At 42.2% G+C, this 21,745-nt stretch overlaps 1 protein-coding gene across 1 annotated transcript in view; it reads left to right on the top strand.

Annotated features, from left to right (window-relative positions):
• The window catches only part of LOC148532140 (cadherin-10-like), a 497,062-nt gene that overhangs the window by 425,501 nt on the left and 49,816 nt on the right, over positions 1 to 21,745 (top strand). The window lies entirely within an intron of this gene.

The following is a 21,745-nucleotide window of genomic DNA, read 5'->3' as shown; positions in this document are numbered from 1 at the left end:
CACACTTACCTAGCTACAGCCCTGCTCACTTGCACCAGGTGTCTCACACCATGTGGTTTTATTAGGCTAGATGTATGAGGACACATCTGTATTTCTCTTCTCCCATCTCTCTCCACCATCTCCCTATAGGTCTCTCTATGTCTTTCTCTCTCCCTCTCTTTCTTTATTCCACACATTTTATCTCTTCCCCTGTTTCATCTTTCCTCTTTTCTCTCTCTCTCCCTCATGTATCTCTCTCCCCCTTTATCCTCTAACCCATTCTATTCTTGTCTTCTCTATTTTCTCTCTGCAGCTCCTCACTCACAATATCTCTCTGTCACTCTCACTTCATTGCTGCTTAACACATTTTTCGTATTATATCTTGACATAAAGACCATCAGCTACATAAAATACAAATACAGATATGGATATACCTTATAATTTCAACTGGTGATTTGTTAAAATACTGTCTGTCATTGGTGCAAAAGTAAATCATTTCCTATAGTAATCATTAGTTTATAATCCAATCTAGTTAGACAAATATACAGACAATACACTGCAATAATAAAGTATGCATTTTTCCAAACACAATGACTGGTGCAAACAAAAGACAATTTTTCACCTCTATTAGCACAAATGTTTGCTCATACTTTAGTTTAATAACTGTTTGCAGAGCCTCTTGAAGCAACAGCTTGACAATCTTTTTTGCAGCAGTAAGATTTATTTGCTTTGTTCTATCATAAGATATTAAACTACAAATACAAATATATGTTTCAGTAGATACATATTTAGATGTTGATTTGAATGGTTAAGTTGTCATTTATAACATTCAAAACTACCATAAGTTCTCCCAGTGCTTGCATTGATTTCCTCTGTATACTACAGTTTCCTTATATAATCCAAAAATATACTGGTTGGCAGATTGGCCAACAAAGATTAATCTTACTGTGTGTGTGCATGTGGTAGTGAATATAGCTTACAAAAGAGGAAAGGGGACTAGAGTGATATAACAGGGAAACTGACCAGTATGTGCCACAAATTAAAGTAATCAAAATCTTAATATAAGACTACATGAAATGGAAATGGTTAGAATGGTGGTCCACCCCTAAATTAAAGGATAAGAGTATCAGGCAAAAAGAGGGAAAGTATACTCTCAGGGGGGCTAGTTTGTCATATAATATAAAACTTCACTTTTAATGAGATAATATAAATTATATAGAGCAATGACCCAATATATATATACCAGTCTTGTTTTAATATTTTTTGTATGTACACTGTTGCTTAAATAATTTAAACAACGATAAGAGAAGATTCTCCTTTGTATTATCTAAGAGTTATGTGGTATATAAATATTAAAAGATCACATTCCATCACATTTGGTAAATACTGACATTGTGAAATATATAAAAAGTTTTTAAATAAATTAATAAATGAGTAAACATACATATAAACTAGGGGTGAGCGGGTTCGGATTTATGAAATCCGAACCCCCCTGGGCCCTCTCGATCCGAGGCCGATCCGAGTCAGGCTTGACTTTTCCCGCCTGACTCGGATCTGAAATCGATTAAAAACGTCATCAACCCACCTTCCGGGTCTCGCGGGTTTTGGATTCTATATAAGGTACCTGCGTTGGCGCCATTTTCTCACTTGGCTGTGTACAGTGAAGAGGGAGGGTGGGAGTTAGGGCTGGCTGGGCTGTGTAGTGTAGTGTAGTGCAGTGTAGTGTTGTGCTGTGCTGCTCTGTGCTGCTGTTGTCCATAGGGGCTGTGTCCACTCCTCCAAAGTCCATAGGGGCTGGCTGTGTTGTGCTGTGCTGCTGTTGTCCATAGGGGCTGTGTCCACTCCTCCAAAGTCCATAGGGGCTGACTGTGTTGTGCTGTGCTGCTGTTGTCCATAGGGGCTGTGTCCACACCTCCAAAGTCCATAGGGGCTGGCTGGACTGTGTTGTGCAGTCAGTTGTCCATAGGTGTTGTGTCCACTCCAAAGTCCTGTGCAGTGTCCCAGTCCTAAAGGGGTGCTGTAGTGTTGTCCAGGGGGTGCTCTGTCCATCACGGGTGCTCCCTCCAAGTGCAAAAAAAATAAATATTTTTTCTGTGTTTGTGAATTGTGTGTGCAGTAGCCACACATGCATCAACAAAGTAGTGCCAAGCGTGCGCCTGTGTCATAAGTAAAGGGCTGGCTGGCTTTACCATTAAAGGGTGCTGTAACCCCCAAAGTGCACTCCAAACCAAATAAAAAATATTTTCTGTGTTTGTGAATTGTGTGCACTGTGGCTGCACGTGCATCAACAAAGGAGCAGCGCCAAGCATGCGCCAGTGTCCCATAAGTAAAGGGCTAGGTGGCTTGTCTGTTAAAGGGTCCTGTTACCCCCAAAGGGCACTCCAAACCAAACAAAAAAATATTTTCTGTGTTTGTGAATTGTGTGCACTGTGGCTGCACGTGCATCAACAAAGGAGCAGCGCCAAGCGTGCGCTTGTGTCCCATAAGTAAAGGGCCGGCTGGCTTGTCCGTTAAAGGGTGCTGTAACCCCCAAAGGGCACTGCATACAAAATAAAAAAATATTTTCTGTGTTTGTGAATTGTGTGCACTGTGGCTGCACGTGCATCAACAAAGTAGTGCCAAGCGTGCGCCTGTGTCATAAATAAAGGGCCGGCTGGCTTGACCTTTAAAGGGTGCTGTAACCCCCAAAGTGCACTCCAAACCAAATAAAAAAATATTTTCTGTGTTTGTGAATTGTGTGCACTCTGGCTGTAGGTGCATCAACAAAGGAGCAGCGCCAAGCGTGCGCCTGTGTCCCATAAGTAAAGGGCCAGGTGGCTTGTCCGTTAAAGGGTCCTGTTACCCCCAAAGGGCACTCCAAACCAAACAAAAAAATATTTTCTGCGTTTGTGAATTGTGTGCACTGTGGCTGCACGTGCATCAACAAAGGAGCAGCGCCAAGCGTGCGCTTGTGTCCCATAAGTAAAGGGCCGGCTGGCTTGTCCGTTAAAGGGTGCTGTAACCCCCAAAGGGCTCTGCATACAAAATAAAAAAATATTTTCTGTGTTTGTGAATTGTGTGCACTGTGGCTGCACGTGCATCAACAAAGTAGTGCCAAGCATGCGCCTGTGTCATAAGTAAAGGGCCAGCTGGCTTGACCTTTAAAGGGTGCTGTAACCCCCAAAGTGTGCTCCAAACCAAATAAAAAAATATTTTCTGTGTTTGTGAATTTTGTGCTCTGTGGCTGTACGTGCATCAACAAAGGAGCAGCGCCAAGCGTGCACCTGTGTCCCATAAGTAAAGGGCCAGGTGGCTTGTCCGTTAAAGGGTCCTGTAACCCCCAAAGGGCACTCCAAACCAAACAAAAAAATATTTTCTGTGTTTGTGAATTGTGTGCACTGTGGCTGCATGTGCATCAACAAAGGAGCAGCGCCAAGCGTGCGCCTGTGTCCCATAAGTAAAGGGCCACCTGGCTCATTTCTTAAAGGGTGGTGTAACCCTCACCCTCAAAGTGCGCTCCACACACAATAAAAAAATTCTTCTTTTTTTCTGTCTTTGTGAATTTTGTGGGCTGTAGCTGCACCTGCATCCTCCAAGCAGCAGCGACAAGCGTGCATCTGTCTGTCAAAGGGTGGTGTAACCCTCAGAGAGCGCTCTACAAAAAATAAAAAATTCTTTTTTTTCTGTCTTTGTGAATTGTGTGCACTGTAGCTGCACGTGCTTCAACAAAGGAGCAGCACCAAGCGTGCGCCTGTATCCCATAAGTCTGTTAAAGGGTGGTGTAACCCCCAAAGTGCTCCAAAAAATAAAAAAACTATTTTTTTTCTTTGTTTGTGACTTGTGTGCGATCTAGCGGCACGTGCATCAACACAGTAGCAGCGCCAAGCGTGCGCCTGTGTCATAAGTCAAGGGCTGGTTTGGACATCTGGTGCGGACTGAAGGACATGCCAACAATTTCTGACAAGTCTACTGTCACTGCATATGATACTGTCCTCAAAGAAGCAGCGACAAGCTTTTTTTTTCTGTCTTTGTGAATTGTGTGGGCTGTAGCCGCACCTGCATCCTCAAAGCAGCAGCAACAAGCATGCATCTGTCTGTTAAAGGGTGGTGTATCCCTCAAAGTGCGCTCCACAAACAATAAAAAAATTCTTCTTTTTTTTCTGTCTTTGTGAATTGTGTGTGCTGTAGCCGCACCTGCATCCTCAAAGCAGCAGTGACAAGCATGCATCTGTCTGTTAAAGGATTACATCTGTGACAGCATCCAAGTAGGCATGTCAGACAGTCCGTACCTGTACTGGCAGGAAAAAGAGGCATATTGGAGGCCCCTGTACAAACTGGCTCTATTTTACCTGAGTTTCCCCCCCTCCAGTGTGTACTCCGAAAGAGTGTCTAGTGTAGCCGGGAACCTTGTCAGCGAAAGGCGTAGGAGGTTGCTTCCACAAAATGTGGAGAAGATGATGTTCATAAAAATGAATTATCAACTCTTCCAGGGAGACCAGCCTCCAGAACGTACAGAGGGACCTGTGGTTGTTGATTCCAGCGGGGACGAATTAATACTCTGTGAGGATGAGGATGTACACAACACTGAAGAGGGTGATGAATCGGTGGATAAGAAGGATGAGTACTACATCTTGCCTGCGTAGAGCCAGTTTGTGCAGGGACAAATTAATTGCCAGCTTGTTTTGTGGGGGCCCAAACGAACCAATCATTTCAGCCACAGTCGTGTGGCAGACCCTGGCGCTGATATTATTGGTTTGTTAAAGTGTGCATGTCCTGTTTATACAACATAAGGGTGGGTGGGAGGGCCCAAGGACAATTCCATCTTGCACCTCTTTTTTTTCTTTGCATTATGTACTGTTTGGGGCCTAGTTTTTCAAACTGCCATCCTGTCTGCCACTGCAGTGTCACTCCTAGATGGACCACGTGTTTGTGCCGCTCACTTGTGTCGCTTAGCATAGTCATCCAGCTACCTCGGTGCAACCTTTTGGAAATAAAAACACTATTGTGAGGTGTGAGGTGTTCAGAATAGACTGGAAATGAGTGGAAATTAAGGTTATTGAGGTTAATAATAGCATAGGAGCATAAAAACCCACAAATTCTGTGATTTAGCTGTTTTTATGCTTTTTAAAAAAAAAATACAGATCCAAAACACAAAACCCAGAACCCAAAACACGGAAGGGTGGTTTTGGCAAAACCAATCCAAAACCAAAACACGAAAAGTGGCCGGTGCACACCCCTAATATAAACCAACCAATACTGTGTTCCAAAATGCACTTGAATAACCAAAATTAAGGCAAACAGTGTTTATTTGGTTCCCCCAAAAAACACTAAATTGATGCAGTATAAGTAGCATAAGGTGGAAACAGTAGTGTGTAAAGGATCCAATTTGTAAGTGCAACACATCTGTTGTGTCTCGTGTGTCATTTAGACAGAGAATGGGGACAGAGAGAGTCAATAGCACAAGTTTAGGAGGATATAATATGTAATGCCTGTTGATACTATTTGAATATGTTTGTGTTCCACTATGGCACTTTAACATAGTTACAAGACGCGGCCATCTTGGTAAAGAAATATGCTTCCCTAAAGGAGCATTATGGAGGCAGTGCAGTAGCACACTCCATATTTCAACAGAGCCTGTTTCTGCTTTTTACAATGGTGTAGTGAGCCATATTGTACATACGAATACAAGCATTAGCTACATCCTTGTCAAATATACCAAGATAAACTTTGCTTTCCATTACTTTATTAAATGGTGTTTAACTCCATATATATATACTGATCCACCAAACTCCTACTTTAATATTATTTTATTATGACACTAGGGTCCTTTCCACAATACTTTGTATGCACTTTAAGCACTCACAACTTACTTCAGGATTAGTTTATGTGCCCGAATACTATTGATCTTTTAAAAAATAAACAGAATAACTTTTGAATGGAAGGATCAGCAAAAATGATAGATTAACAAATCTATCCTTTGGTTTTAAACTGCTAATCAACTAACAATGAAAGTGCTATGAATAATCCATTACAGGGTAGGGCTATCATTAGCAAAGCTAATTCACACAGGGATGCCTGATAAGGCAAAAATGGATCATTCCGTGAAATTGCCTGGAGATGGCAAAGCACCAGTGTCCACACCAGACACAATTCTCCTGCCCATAGCTGGCACAGTTCCTCTGCCTGATGCTGGCACTATTAAGACACCCATTTAAGACAAAAGGGGTACTAAACCACTATTAAACTCTCCTGAGTATCTTTGTCCACCATGTCCCTCTTCAGTTGACTGTTAGTCAGATGAGGTGACTAGATCCTCAGCCCCTTCGAAGAGGCAAGTATAGCAACATACAGATGTCCAGCATTGTATTAGCAGGTAAAACCTTCCACTAAATTATATAACTCACACTGATATGAGGTATACAAGTTTGTCAATCTTGCCTCTACAGGAGCTGTAGGCTGCAATCCTGTTGCTGTGGGATTGTGCATCCCTGCATGCCCTGCCTCAGTTTTGCTATCAGGGCATGCTAAGGCTGTGGCAATGTGTGTGGTTCAGCAGCAGCTAAGGAGCTGGTTATTCCCCACCCCTGCTGCAGAGAAACCCTAGTCAAAAATGATAAATGGGGTTTAAGGTATTATACAGGGCTCAAAGATGCACCCACATCATTTGCCCTGAAGTTGACTCCTCTTTAAGGTCACATGGGGGTGATAGGTCTTGACCACTTAACTGACAAATTCTTTTTCCAAAAACCGCTCCAAAATTGTCGGTTTCTTTTATGATTGAATTACGTCAAGAACATAAATTTAAATTTATCCATCACTATTTTATTTGAAAAAAATTTATATTATACTGTAGTGATGGCCATTGACGGCTGTACCATCGATGGTTCAACCATCGTTAGAAGTCATCAATTGTTTTGCAATTGGTCGAGGAGATCTGTGTACACCACAATTGCCGATGTTTCCTAAACATCGATTGAGGGTTGCTATCGATGGTGCAACATTGATGGCCACCAGCAATGGCAAACCACTTGTTTTCAGTCAGACCACCGATGGCTTGCAAACCATCGATGGTCAGTTGCCATCACTAATCAGAGGCTCTGCGATATTGATCGCTATATATATATATATATATCGATCGAACATTATATATATATATATATATATACAGTGTGTGTGTATATATATATATATATATATATATATATATACTGTATGTACACATATAGACATACAGTCAGGTGCATAAATATTGGGACATTGACAGAATGTTCATATTTTGGCCTCTATTCACCACCACAATGGCTTTGACATGAAACAAACAAGATATGCTTTAACTGCTGACTTTCAGATTTAATTTGAGGGTAATTACATCCAAATCAGGTGAACAGAATTACAATGGTTTCTATATGTGCCTCCCACTTTTTAAGGGGCCAAAAGTAATGGGATTATCAACTCAAAAGCTATTTCATGGACAGGTGTGGGCTATTCCCTCGTTATTTCATTATCAATTAAGCAGGTAAAAGGTCTGGAGTTGATTCTAGGTGTGACATTTGCATTTGGAATCAGTTGCTGTCGACTCTCAATATGAGATCCAAAGAGCTGTCACTATCAGTGAAGCAAGGCATCATTAGGCTGAAAAATCAAAACAAACCCATCAGAGAGATAGCAAAAAACATTAGGTGTGGCCAAATCAACTGTTTGGAACATTATTAAAAAGGAAGAACACACCAGAGAGCTCAGCAACACCAAAAGACCCGGAAGACCACAGAAAACAACTGTGATGGATGACAGAAGAATTATTTCCCTGGGGAAGAAAAACCTCTTCACAACAGTTGGCCAAATCAAGAACACTCTCCAGGAGGTAGGTGTATATGTGTCAAAGTCAACAATCAAGAGAAGACTTCACAAGAGTGAATATAGAGGGTTCTCCACAAGATGTAAACTATTGGTGAGCCACAAAAACAGGAAGACCAGATAGAGTTTGCCAAACAACATCTAAAAAAGCCATTACAGTTCTGGAACAACATCCTATGGACAGATGAGACAAAGATCAACTTGTACCAGAGTGATTGGAAGAGAAGAGTATGGAGAAGGAAAGGAACTGCTCATGATCCAAAACATACCACCTCATCAGTGAAGCATGGTGGTGGTAGTGTCATGGCATGGTCACTGTAGTTCCGGAGCCACAGTGGGAAGGTGTCCCGCTGGCAGCCCGGATACATAGCAGTGGCTGTAGCTACCAGAGCCACCGCTACTGCTGTTTGCTGAAGGGGGTGGAGATGGCTGCCCGATCACTGCTGGCCACAGTGATCGGGTCACAGCAGCAGCACTGCTGCTTCTATGGGTGGGGGGCTGCCGACGGTGCCCAACCACTGTGGCCAGCAGTGATCGGGACATGCTAGAGAGGCAGCCATGCTTGCAGAGGGACCAGAAGGTCCCTCTGATGTAGACGGCTGCAGGAAGATTAGCTTCCCACAGCCACCTAGTGGGCATTTCTGACTGGTCATATCAGATACGACCATGTCAGGGAAAGCCCAGCCTGGTGTGGTAGTATCTGATACGACCGTGCCAGGCAAGTGGTTAAAGCACCCCAATTAACCAAATGTTAAGGCAAATTCAGCTTTAAAATTACTGGTGCTGCTAGTCTTTTATGTTCTGCTCAGAAATATTGATTCTGCCATACCTGGGATGCTAAGCAGTGTGAGCCCTGCAGTGCTCTAGATGGGAGACCAGGATTTGTAGGCATTTTCTGCACAATAGAGTCTCTAGTAGCTTTTAAGTATATCTTACTCAAGGTACTAGTAGAGCCATTCTCATTATTGGTGATAGGCTACCAGGTTCTCCAGGGCTGGACTAATGAGTTCAGTACTGAGGCTTCTTGACATGCCCATTCTGGTAGATGCAGACTTTTTTGGCCAGATTTCATAGGTGACTTCAGGGGTCACATTCAAGGTCCACAGATCTTGCTCAATCTGGTTGCTCCTAAAAATATTTTCAAGCAGTCAGAATATCCTCCTTTACTCTTCTTTCTAAAATATGCTCAATGAGTTGCAGCTCCTTGCTAGACAAAGTCTTGTCTATAGCTTAGCAGTATGGGAAAATAGATTTGGCAGTCATGACCTCCAAAGTCTACACGCTTCATTTCCCATAGAGGTCAAATGTGTCATTCAAACTAGAGCTAAATGTGAAGGTACTAAATACATATATTAAAAAGAAAGGGTTCAGGATAAAATGGCTAACATATATCCCCTATTTATTTTTATCACTAATTAGTTTTGCATCAGATTATACTTAGAGTAGGTTTTGCATTTGGTCTCAGTTTACCACAACCATTAGAATCTTTGCCATTTTGTAATAAAGAGACCACCTGCTTCAATGGTCTGTAATGGTGGTTGGACTCTCAATAGCACCTTACACTTGCACATGTTTAATGAAAGCAGAGGTTCCATACTCTGTTATTGTCACCTTCATCAAAAAGGAGTCCACTGCATAATAGACTGTGACATATTAATCCATCACCAAGGGCTAACTCTGTCTACCCTGGCCAAGCTTGGATTATGCACAAATGAGCTAAATTCTGTTCTGACTCAGGGCCTAATTCAGACCCGCTCATGAGCGCTGAGCGCTCCCAAGCAGGTCGATGTTGCGCTATTGCGCATGCGCACGATGGAGGCTGCTCTGTCGTGTGCATGCACGAGACCCGAATAACGATGGCCATGCCATCGTTATGGGTCTCGCATGAAAGGGGGCATGCTGTCACTGCAATGGTGATTGATAGCACGCCTCCTTTGGTGGGCGTGCCGGGGGTGTGGCTGTCCAGACGGAGGTGTTCCTATGGAAACGCCTACCGTCTGGGGCCGGCCCCACTGACATCACTAGTGATGTCAGTGGGAGTACTTTTGGCTCTTATAGAGTCAAAAGCACTCCTTGGCTTGCGGCAGCGAGACCCTACCGCAGGGTCTTGTCGCAAGCCCGATGGTCGCGATGGTCTTGACCAATGCGACCATCATTTTGGCCGCTTGCTATAGTTGTGGGTGGTTACCCACAGCTATGCGAGCGGCCAGGAGGCCGCTCCAAAATGAAGGAGGGATGGCCCTGATTCAGAGCGAGTGCTCTGTCAGAGCGTCCGGCTCTGAATCAATCAATCCCATAGGAAATATCCCTTCTTTATCTCTGGTGTTTCTTCCAGAAAAGTGGGCAGAATTAAGTTTCAATAATAATTCAAAGTCAGGATATATATTGAAAGGACTTAGACAAAGCTATTAGTAAGCGAGGGCCTTATGCCTGAAGCTTTTCCATGTTCCCTTACACTGCATGGGAATTTGCCATTTACATTTGTCTGGATAACAACTGTGGTATATTACCAACAAGATGGCATGCTACTGTTCTCTGTTGCAAAAAGCCTAGGGATTAGAGAATGGGCAATTCAAAGGATATTCACCTAACAGCAATTGCATTCTGGTAAACTAATGAACTGGACAATTCTCCATCGATATCATCCGATTTTGGGCAATGTTGGGCAATGTTGCCTTAAACTAATATTTCTAACAATAGTTCAAACCTTCAGGGGTTCCTTGAATTGTTCATTTTGCAACTATTTTCTAAAGCTCAGGTTCCCACCTTTGTGTCTTGAGTGTGGAAACAAGAATCATTCAAGGGGGATGTAATGTATTTCCCGTGGTCAGACCTTCTCCCATATGCTCTCTCACCACCTGAAGATACTGCAGAAATGAGAGTAGACCAGATATTCCAATTAATACTGGTTTATGCTTTCTGCCCATCCAGGGTATTGTTTCCTCTAATCAGTTAGGTGTGTAAAGGGCCCAAAATTCCTTTGGAACTCTCCAAAGACTGCTTCCAGGGTTCTTCAGATCTCCTGGACATGTTGCAACTGTGCATATTGAGAATTACATGAATGGGCTACTAACAAGACTATCTTCTACAGTAGTCCTTATCATTGCCTCACTGAGGCAATTCAAGGACCAGATATTCTACCATGATTAGAGACTTTAATGTATAGCATAGTACTGCTAATACAGCTAGAACAGCTTTTCTCCTTCCTGGACTTATGGCTGCCAAATATGATGCAGGTCTTGCATCAGCCACCATCTGCTATTATGGTTCAGCTCTTGCCTTTATTACCAAGGCGGAGGAGTTTTTTCTACCTAGCGCTTTTAACCCACAGTATTCTAGTACTTTGAATATAGAACTTGTTATAACCTTCTAAGCTGCCTTGGACACACGTACAAAAAAACAAATACTTTATTGAGAAAATTAGCATTTTTTCTAGATTTAGCTTTAGGGGACAGGGATGCAAGGTTAACTTTAATTTATATTAACAATCCAAAATACCCTCCTTTGAAAATTGTATAGATGAGTTTGATATAATCAAATATGGGACAAATCCAATTATTTGTCTGCCAACTTATCTCATAATTGAAACTTACTGCTCCACTAAAAGGTGAAGTTTCAAGGTTATTTATCACTTGTTATTAACCCCTTTAAAGGACACTCCATCTGGTGAGCTGCTTCCTCTAGTGCAACAGCAAAAATTATGCTTCTACATTCCATAATGCATGCCACTCATTATTCCTCAGAATATATGCTTGCCAAGCATTATTGGAGACCAACTGATCTTCCAAGCAACCACCAGGTATGTGTTAGTCTGCCTACCAGCTGTTGCTAGGTGGCAATCCTCCTGGCAAACAAAAGGTAGTTTGCAGGAATCTATAACCTGAACTTTCTTTGTTCTAGGAAATAGGATTGCCACCTAGCAACAGCACCCACCCTACCCACCCAATATCTTACTAGGTCTGTTGGTTGCTCTCTCCAAAGTTGATCTCGGAGATTGATATCTTTATTAATTTCTCTTGAGTAATCCAGAGGATCATAGCAAGCCACAGGCATCAACTGCTAGAGACATCAAATAATTCTCTCTGTCATACCATGTGCTTGTCCAAATTATGGTGAAGTCAGCATCTGTTCTTTCTCCTTCATGCCATTTGGGTCTATAGTTGTGCCTAGCCTGTGGATGCTCTGTTTGTACTGTATAATTGCTTCATTGCAATTATCAAAAGTATGTTTTTGTTACCAGTTCAATAAACAATTTAACTGGAGAGATTAATGTCAGTGTCTTCTTTCATTGCATTTGAACTGATAAACTTTCCTTCATTATCCAAGACTAGTCTTGGGATTGCCATCAGTAGGCTTCTGAAAAATCTACTTGAGGGCGGGCTCAAGCGGTCACCTCACCATTAGGCCAGAGAGCAGTTGCCCAGCCCCGCCCTCCTATATAGGAACAAGCAAAGTAAGTGAACTTTTTTCACTTTACCTTGTTCCAGCGTTATTTGGGAGGCCTGCTCATGCACCCACCAGCTGTTGCTAGGTGGCAATCCTATTCCCTAGAGCAAAGAAGGTTTGCAGGCCATATATTCCAGCAAACTACTGTTGGCCACTAACAGGGACAAATGCTGGACCCTTACAAAGACTGACTGAGTCTATTTCAGCATGCAAAAGCCTCTATACATGGTGAAACACACATTCCATTAATTTATGGAGTGACAGCTGTATGCACAGCCAACACTCAAACTATCACAGTTGCAGTTACTGACCTCCTACTAAGATGAGAGTAATCTCTTATCCTCTTCTATGTGAATATATATATATATAAACTATCACTACAGCATGGTAAATTATTGCTTTAGGAAAAACCTAATACATCTAACTATTATTATGGGAACTTCTGCAACTACAGCAATTGTAACAATCTGTCACAACTACCATTATATGCTACATTTTTAAGTAATAGAAGAAGCTGAAATAAAACTAATTCATTTTTCATATCCACAATATGAGATATTTTGTTTTATGTTATATTTATGTTTCAGAGATACACTCATATGATAGTAATACAGCTTTGGGCTAACTTGCTAGATGCCCATAACACATCACATGAAATAAAGCACAGTACAGCTATGTGTCAAACACAGGATAAATTGCTGACATTGATAATACCACAGCCTGACCTTCTACTAAAATGAAATGTATATTTTATCATTTTCCATAAATCTAGCTTTCTACAGCATGGTAAGTCAGTTATCACTCTATAACTACCTGTTGCAGCTACACATTAATAGGAGACAATCCTGCAATGAGTAACAGAATGGTGGTTGCTCAATTAATTTATTGCTACATCCACGGCTGCCATTAGAAATCATCTACCCCGGACTTAGTTACCACTCTTCTTATTATTCCATTCTAGCTGCTCCCCAGTCCTCACATGCTGCAGCTTCAAGGGGAGAGAAAGTGGCTGGCAGGAAAAAAAGGTGACTGGTAGATATAGTGTGAGATGGAGAGGTAGTGGGTGAATGGATAGGGTGATGGGAAGAGGTGTGATGTGGAGGATGATGGTGAGAGACAGTGGCTGGCAGGAGAGATAGGTGACTGGTAGATATAGTGGCAGATGGAGAGGTAGTGGGTGACAGGAGGGGGTGATGAGAAGATGCAGTGGGTGACAGGGAGAAGCAAAGAGTGACAGGGAGAGGGTGATACCTTGAAGAAAGCAGAGGGTGATGGGAAAGAGAAGGTGATGGTGAGAGGCAGTGGGTGATGCCAGGGATAGTGTCAGGTAGAGGTTGTGGGTGATGCTGGGGATAGGGTGACAGGCAGTTGGTGACAGGGAGAGGCAATGGGTGATGCCAGGTAGAGGGAGAAAAGGAGAGGCAGTGGGTGATGCCAGGTAGAGGGTGAAAGGCAGTGGGTGACAGGTAAAGGATGATGGGGAGAGGCAGTGGGTGATATATAGGGGGGCACTGGGCTGGATAGAAAGATGACAGTGAGATGGTGGTGGGAGGGGGGAACACTAGGCTGGAGAAGGGGTACACTGGGCTGGATGATGGTGGGACACTGACTGGACTGGCTGGGGTTCTTGCTGAGGGGCAGTTAGGCTGGTTGGGGAGAGAAGGGGGTAGACACTGGGATGTGGGAGTCAGTGAGATGGATGGGGGACACTGGACTGGATGAGAAGGGAGTTCACTGTGACTGGACTGTATGCATAGTACCTGCACCAAATAGAATTGCATACAGTACAGTTCATGTGCTGGGGTTTTCGAATTGCAGAGAGAACAGAGCAATGATCTGCAGCACAAAAGATGTCATCTGTGGAACTGCTTTTCAACATCTTTTGTTTTGCAGCTCATTGGACTCTCTCTTTCTCTCTTCAATTCCAATATCCCGGCACATGTACTATGTGCAATTCTAATATATTTGGCACAGGTACAGCATGTGCATATGAATAAAAAAATACACCTGACCATAACGATATGGAGGTTTCTCTGCAATGGGGAATCTTTGAAGAAATTTGATCCTCTCTGGTCAGACGGTGTCTTAACTCTGTATTCACTATTCATGTAGGAAATCCCATTGTCCGTAAAATGTCAGTTTGTGTAGGAATATAACTAAAATCATTATCATGCAACAATGGTTAACCAAGACTTGCCACTTGTGTCCCCTCCGGTTTCCTGCCCGTGTGAAACTCCAGCCTCCTGCTCCATGTCCCATCTTTGCCAGCTACATTATCATACCCCATTTCATCTCTAGCCTCCTGCTCCCTGTGTCACCTCCAGATCCCTGCAACATTCCAGCTTCCTGTCCCGTCTCCCCTCCAGATCCCTTTGTCTTTCCAGCCTCTCTGCCCTCTGTCATCTCCAGATCCCTGTGCCATTCCAGCTTCCTGCCCACTTTCCTCCCCATCTTTCAAGCCACCAGCCCCTTGTCTTTCCAGCCTTCTGTCCCCGAATTGCAGGCCACCTGCCCCCATCTTTCAAGACCCCTTGCCTTAACCCCCTTTGTCTCTCTAGCCTCCTGCCCTGTCTTGCAAGCCACCTGCCCCCTTTCCAGCCCCTAGTCTTTCAAGGTACCTGCCCCCTTTCCATCCCCTAGTCTTTCAAGGTACTGTGTCATAGCAGGAACTGCCGCTGCACCGCTGAACAAGACCATAGAGCTCCGCAGTGCAGAGGCAGTTCCTGCTGTGACACAGTTAATAATGGTAATTAACAGGTGTATGGTGTGTGCTGGCTGGCGGCGGTACTAGGAGTGGGCAGGGCCCCCAGAGTGTCTAGCTGCTGCCGTGGCTTGTGCACCGTCAGTGGTTAGGAGCAGGCAGGCCCCCTGAGTGTTCAGCCACAGCTGTATTAGGGTTCGGAGCGGGAGGACTTACCTGGGCTTGGACTGTGGCAGGGGGTAGGAGCAGACGGGCGGGCCCCCGAGTGTCTGGGCCCAGGACTCCAGTCCCGGCAGTCCCCCCCTGATGGCGGCCCTGGTTACATCAAAGGTGCATGCAATTGAGGAAATAATCTAGTAGAAACAGAAGATATTCCCCCAGCAAAAATGCAATGGGCCAGCAAAAGAGACTTTCAGAAAATCCTTCAAAATAATTGCAATGTAGAGATTTTAGATACATATATTTGCAAACATATGATAAGACACAAGCTTCAGCAAGGTGGTCCTACACTATATGATAATAGCACCACTCCAGATGCATTATCTCTCGATTTAGAAATACATAAATATAAGACCCAAAGTGGTGCTATTATCATATACTGTAGTAGTGGACAACCAGAGCAGAGATGCCTTGCTGTAGCTAGTAATATTATTGCGGGCTTGCTTGCTAGATGCCAATAACACACCACATGAAATTAGGTACATTACAGTGATATGAAAAGCATATGATAAATTACTTTTTTATTAATTTATCAAAACAACTGTGAATACCTGTGGTTTATTATTTTCATACTGTTGTCAGTTACTGTATTTCTTGATAATATTCATAAAGCTGTAGATTCATCCACACAGCTACTGTACATGCTTTAACCTATCATACTAAGACAATATTTGTGAGTGCATGTTTTTTGTAAATACCAGTACAATATACTATGAATAGATACTTTGTTAGCTCCAAAAGGAATTATTAATTCTACTTTCAACCTACTCTGTTCTGCTATTTTTTATTCACACCCTCTTCAGATGATCGTTATGACTGAACAATGTCCCCACAGGCTCAATTATAAGGGAATGGAGTAGTGAGACTGAACGCAGATATTATACTACTTTCTTAGAATTTGACCACACAGGAGAATATACTTCACTCATCTACTATTCACTGCCCACATGGCACACAGTAGAAAGCTGAAAGAACATCTCCGTGTGTACATTGCCTCTGTATATTTACCTTCTATACTATCATTCTAAAAAAATAATAACAATTCTATATACTATTATGGGAAACATATCCCTCATATCATGAAGCTCATTTATTATAATGTACATACGGTATAATGATTTTTAACCACTGTGGTCCTTAAAGAGCATTGTTACTTGATTTCCAATGTTATTATTATTATTGTTACTTCTTGTCATTTTTGGATAGAAACAATTTAACTATATTTTTAATAATCTTATTTATGAAGTCATTAGACTGACAGATTATCCAGATATATTTCTGATCTGACAAATTGGTTTTCTTTATTTCATATCCTGGCTGTGGTTTGTGTCAATTTTAAAATGTGTGATTAACACTATAATTGTTGTTATTGTTTAGCTATATTCTGCCCTATACACTTTTCTATATATGTTGTTTTTTTCATGTTTTTCTATTTTTTTATTTAAGTTGTAACAAGTTGAGTTGACACTTGTTTTGCTATTTTTTCATATATACAGTATATAGCAAATAACAATTATGTATTATGATAAAAGAGTGCCCCACCAAAGAGGCAACTATTTTTCCTTCTGAGGTTCAGGGAATATATAATGTAAGCTCCTCTGGGACAGAGGGCCTGATTCAGACCGGGTCGCAAGCACTGAGCACTCGCAACCAGGTTGATGTTTGCCCACTGGGCATGCGCACGATGGAGCTGGCTCCGTCGTGTGCATGCACGAGACCTGGCTAGCGATGGGTGCTCCGTCACTCTGGGTCTCGCACCAAAGAGGGCGAGCTGTTGATGGTAATTGACAGCTCGCCCGTTTGGTAGGCGTGGCCGGGGGGTGGCTTCACTAACAGAGGCGTTCCCAAGCGAATGCCTGACATTTGTGGGTTGCCCCACTGACATCACCAGTGATGTCAGTGAGAGAGTTTCTGTCTCTATTAGAGCCAGAAGCTCTCTGGGGCTTGCGGCCACGAGACCCTACCACAAGGGTCTCGTCGTGATGGTCTTGACCATCGCGACCATCAACCTGGCCGCTCGCAATAGCTGTGGGTGGTCACCCACAGCTATGCGAGTAGTCAGGAGGCCGAACAAAAAAAAAATGCCCTGATTCAGAGTGAGCGCTCTTTCAGAGCATCTGTCTCTGAATCAGGCCCAGAGACCCTTGTGAATGGACAAAAAATATTTGTACCATATCTCTCAGTTTGCACCAATAAGAATATGTTTCTGGCTAAGTTAATATATTTGTGGGATAGAATGGTGGAATTTGCATCAGCTAGTGGGAGGAGATTATGAAATGAAATGGTCTTGTTAAATGCACTTTATTCTTAGTTTTGAAAGGTTTTTTCTGTGGCTCAAGATCAATAAAAAAGATTAATAAAACAGAAGGCAGCGGAGAATGTGCATTTTTAAGGCCATAGTGCACAGACATTTCTACTTCTCAAAAACAATTCAAATTTGATAACTGGCATAATGTGATTTATCAGCTGGAATTTACAAATTGCAATTCACCAGTAAAAACAATTATTATTTTTGAAACTCAGTGAAATTATTCTTGATTTTCTATCTGAATTTGTGAGACTTGGAATGCAATTTTTTATTTACATCTCTAAGAGACACAATAAAATTCTGTAGTGTCAGCAAATTATCATATTCTAGAAACCTAAACAGTAATTCCCAGACAGCCAACATGGAATAACTCACATTTAAATCCTAATGTAAAACAGTATTTCCATAACCGATTTCTAATAAAAAACATACATTTTTTTGTGAATGAGTTGCTCAAATTGAGGTAATAGATGTAATTGATGACTAAAAGTTTTGTGCCTGCTCAGTATTTCATCAGGAATCTTTATCATTAGAAAATATTTCTATATTTAAGCATTATTGATAAAATCTTGACTTAAAGTCTTCCTATAGTTTATCTTCCAGTGTATGTAAGGATTTTTTTTCAGTATAACATAGACAACACAAGCAGACAAATCTATAAATGATGTTGTCCAAGATCCACATGCTCTTAAAATAAGAGCATGTGTTAGAAGTATTTTGTATAATGCACACTGAGGATGAGTTATTCTTACCTGAGACAAGTCAGGGTAAAATGTAATAAGTAAAAAAGTGGTTTGAGGACTTCCAATGGGTGGTGCATCCAAGATGGTGACATTTAAATGGGCTCTATTGTCTGCCTGATACTCCTCACCCATATGTTCTCTTATAGTTGAGATTCATAATCTCTGTTGCTGGATTCCCATTCCTGACATCCAGGTGATCCTATTGAGCCATGTATTGTGGACCACAGAGGTGATAAAAAACCCTTTTTCCTGGAATTGACCTCTGATTCTAGAGCCACGTGTGTCCTCTTTCCCACCATTTACCTTCGCCTCCATGGTAGACTCTGTGGGAACTTATCCTACTGGCACTGCACCTGTTGCAATTTTTGGTGATCATAGTTCCCTCCTGTCTGCAGCTCTCCCTGCAGTGTGGCCTGACCGGATGCTGCACCCCCATCTTGTGTGGAGCCAGATCCCGTGCTGTGCTGTTGTGGAGGTCTGGTGGTTTGGCGATACTCCCCCCTGTGCCTTCTTGAACCAGCTAGCTGTCAGACCATCTGGCCAACACTCACCGAGTGGTTTTCCTGCAGAGACTCTGCACCCAGCCCAACTGCAGTGCCTGCTTATCTCAGTTGCCTTGTTGCTACCATTGCAAGACTCTATACCTGCATGGATTGCTCCTGTAACTTGCTGAATGCTGTGGTCTTCTGGCTTGTTTGCCCACATTGGAGCATTTATTTGGTATTGAGTGCTTCCTGCTGTATGCTCATTTACAGACTGGTGGAAGTCTGATTGCTTGAGCCTCTGTCCTGGTGTCCATATCCTGCTATGGTTTCTTGTCTGAGCCTGCTTTCCTCAAGAATGCTGTTCTTCATACAACCTGACTGCTGCCTTTGTTGCCCTGGTGTGATGAAACCCATTTTGGTTGCTCCTCCAGCATACCTGCTGACGCCTGCTGCTGCTGTCCTGGTTTGAGGAGGAGTGGTGACCAGCTCTCCAGGAGTGATCTGTTAATTTTTCCCTGTTACTAAACTGTTACCTTACTGTTTGCCTACTGTTTCTGAAGTTAAACTGTTTCTTATTTGTGACTGTTTACCACCATTGGTGCACACTCCTTCTACTAACCTGCAAAGTGACAGTCCACCAGTGGATGACCAATGCCAATGGATGACCACCATCTGTATCCTGAAACAGGCCTATAGTTTACATTTTAATCCCATATTTGTTGCTATTGTAAGGGTTTATAACTGAACTTAGTAAAAAAAACTGTTGGAATAATACTCTGCATTAACACATTGCCTTTATATTTTATTGCTGTGTGATCAGTCATGTAGACCTCTTTCAGCAGTTACATAATATTCGCTATGATTCTCATACTGTGGTTGCACCTGCCATCTAGTGGTCTGATTCTGTAATTGAGCTATTTACACATGTTAGACTCATAATATAGCATTTTAACTGCAGTCTTTCCACCTGCTTTGGATATATTCCATGTTCTACCATTGTGTGTATTCAAAATTTTCTGTACCACTATTAACTAATTGTGTGTCACTAGAAAACTATCTATTTCACTACCAGGGCTTTGGTCTCCCTATTTACCCCTAATATTTGCATTATGTTTGTCAATTAATTTCAATGCAAGAGTGCAACAATATCTCAGTCTACATTCTCTTCACTGGTTCCTCAGGTTGAGATGCTTAACTAGACTGTAATAGTCTTGCATGTCTAGTGCCACCTAGTGGCCTATTTATTTACCAAAGGTGTTTAACAGGTTATCACTAACCCATATACTATATTCACACTGTTGCATTTATTATGTGATTCATATGTAATGTTTTTCTGTGTTGGTGGGGAACTTACTACAGGTTTTTGGTTAATTTGTCATTTGGTGTCATCTACTACTAGTAATTTTACATTTAATTGAGTGCACTAACCTTTTACCAATCAGACAGTGGGGGATGAACACATTTTTGGACGGATCATAACATTTAGGAGAATCTTCACAATCCACTCCAACTAAGAATGGCAGAAATAGACCAGCTGCTTACAGATCTTCCTCCACCTCCCAATTGATGGCTCCTGTATCCATTGTGGATATGGTTGCAGCAATGTCCAGAGCACATATGCCCCAGATTGATAGGAAATTTGTTATGTAGACTTCCCTTTATTCTGTTCTAGCCAAAATTGACTCTAATAGCTCATGGATTTCAGATCTGGAACAAAGGCTGAGTGATGCAAATGGTACGATTCACTTGCTCCAAGCAAGTATTGATTCCTACTCCCATTCTTCTGGCCTGATGATGAAAAAACTTGATGACTTTCAGAATAGAAACAGGCCAAACAATCTATGGATTATCAGATTCCAGAAGAGGGGAAAGACCATCTTTCAAATTTCCAGCTGAGGGCACTTAGCCTCCCCCGATTTACCTTTGCCACAGATAGAATGGGTGCACAAAATTGGACTGGAGAGGGAGAATGCTGATAATCGTCCCCGGCCTGTTATTGCTCAGTTTCTGGGGCAGATTCTTATGGCCTACAGAAAATGTCCTCAGCTGCAGGTAGAGGATAAATGTATACTGATAATTCAAGACTTTTCTGCCTCTGTGGCTCAGAAGAGAAAGGTTTTTTCCCTGGTGAGCAGATTTCTGGTGGAAAACAACCATCACTTTGCTCTACTTTTTCCTGCGTAACTTGCAAGTGGATGTTGATGGCTTTACTCTCTTTGTTGCCAATCCTGACAAACCCAATGGCCATTTTTTTAACCAATGCTCCCCACTGTGGTCATCCAACTATCTCAATGCCCCTTGGAGTGGATGGGGATATCCTCTTTTCTCTTTTTTCTCTATTTTTCTACTCACTGAATGTAAATACAAAATTTACTTTGTGCAAACTAGTCATGTTTGATTTTTGTAACTTGTGATTGATCCCCACTTCACTGGTAATCTCTCTTGATTCACAAGCTTGGTATAATATATATATTTTTTTATATCTCATATTTGTTTAAAATAACTGGTGTACTCTTTGTTGTTTCTGGGGATAAACTGTTTTCATTGTTTGGAAAAATTTTAATGTTTATGACTAAGAAGCGCTTACATTTTAATTTATTGTGTGCTGCACTTTACCATGCTCTTTTGCTGATGTGTTTGTTTTGCATCTGATATTTTGTCACTCTGTTTGCTATGCGGATTTTCCTCCTGGGATCTCCACATAGGCTGGTATGTGAAGACCTCTGTCTATGTTTTCCTCTGACAGGTTTTCCCCAGAGTGAATAGGATGATGCCAATTATTTCACACCACCCTCTCCCCAGACAGAAGAACCTTCCCTGCTTTAAACTTGTCTCTTCGAATGTGGTAGGCTTCACCACTCCTGTAAAGCATAAGAGGGTTACCACTTTTCTTTAAAAACTGTGAAATTCCATAGTATTCTTGCAAGAGACTCATTAGATGACTGTAGATGACTCTACTTTACATGACACCTGGATTAATGAGTGCATATCTGCCCCCTTTCATGCTACATTTGGGGTGTGGCAAATCTAC

This window comes from Taudactylus pleione, unplaced genomic scaffold (genome assembly GCF_031769625.1).
Source record: "Taudactylus pleione unplaced genomic scaffold, aTauple2 ptg000083l, whole genome shotgun sequence".
NCBI classification, from domain to species: Eukaryota; Metazoa; Chordata; class Amphibia; order Anura; family Myobatrachidae; genus Taudactylus; species Taudactylus pleione.
The sequence above is the reverse complement of the archived record's forward strand: the minus strand, read 5'-3'. Positions and strand labels throughout refer to the sequence as shown.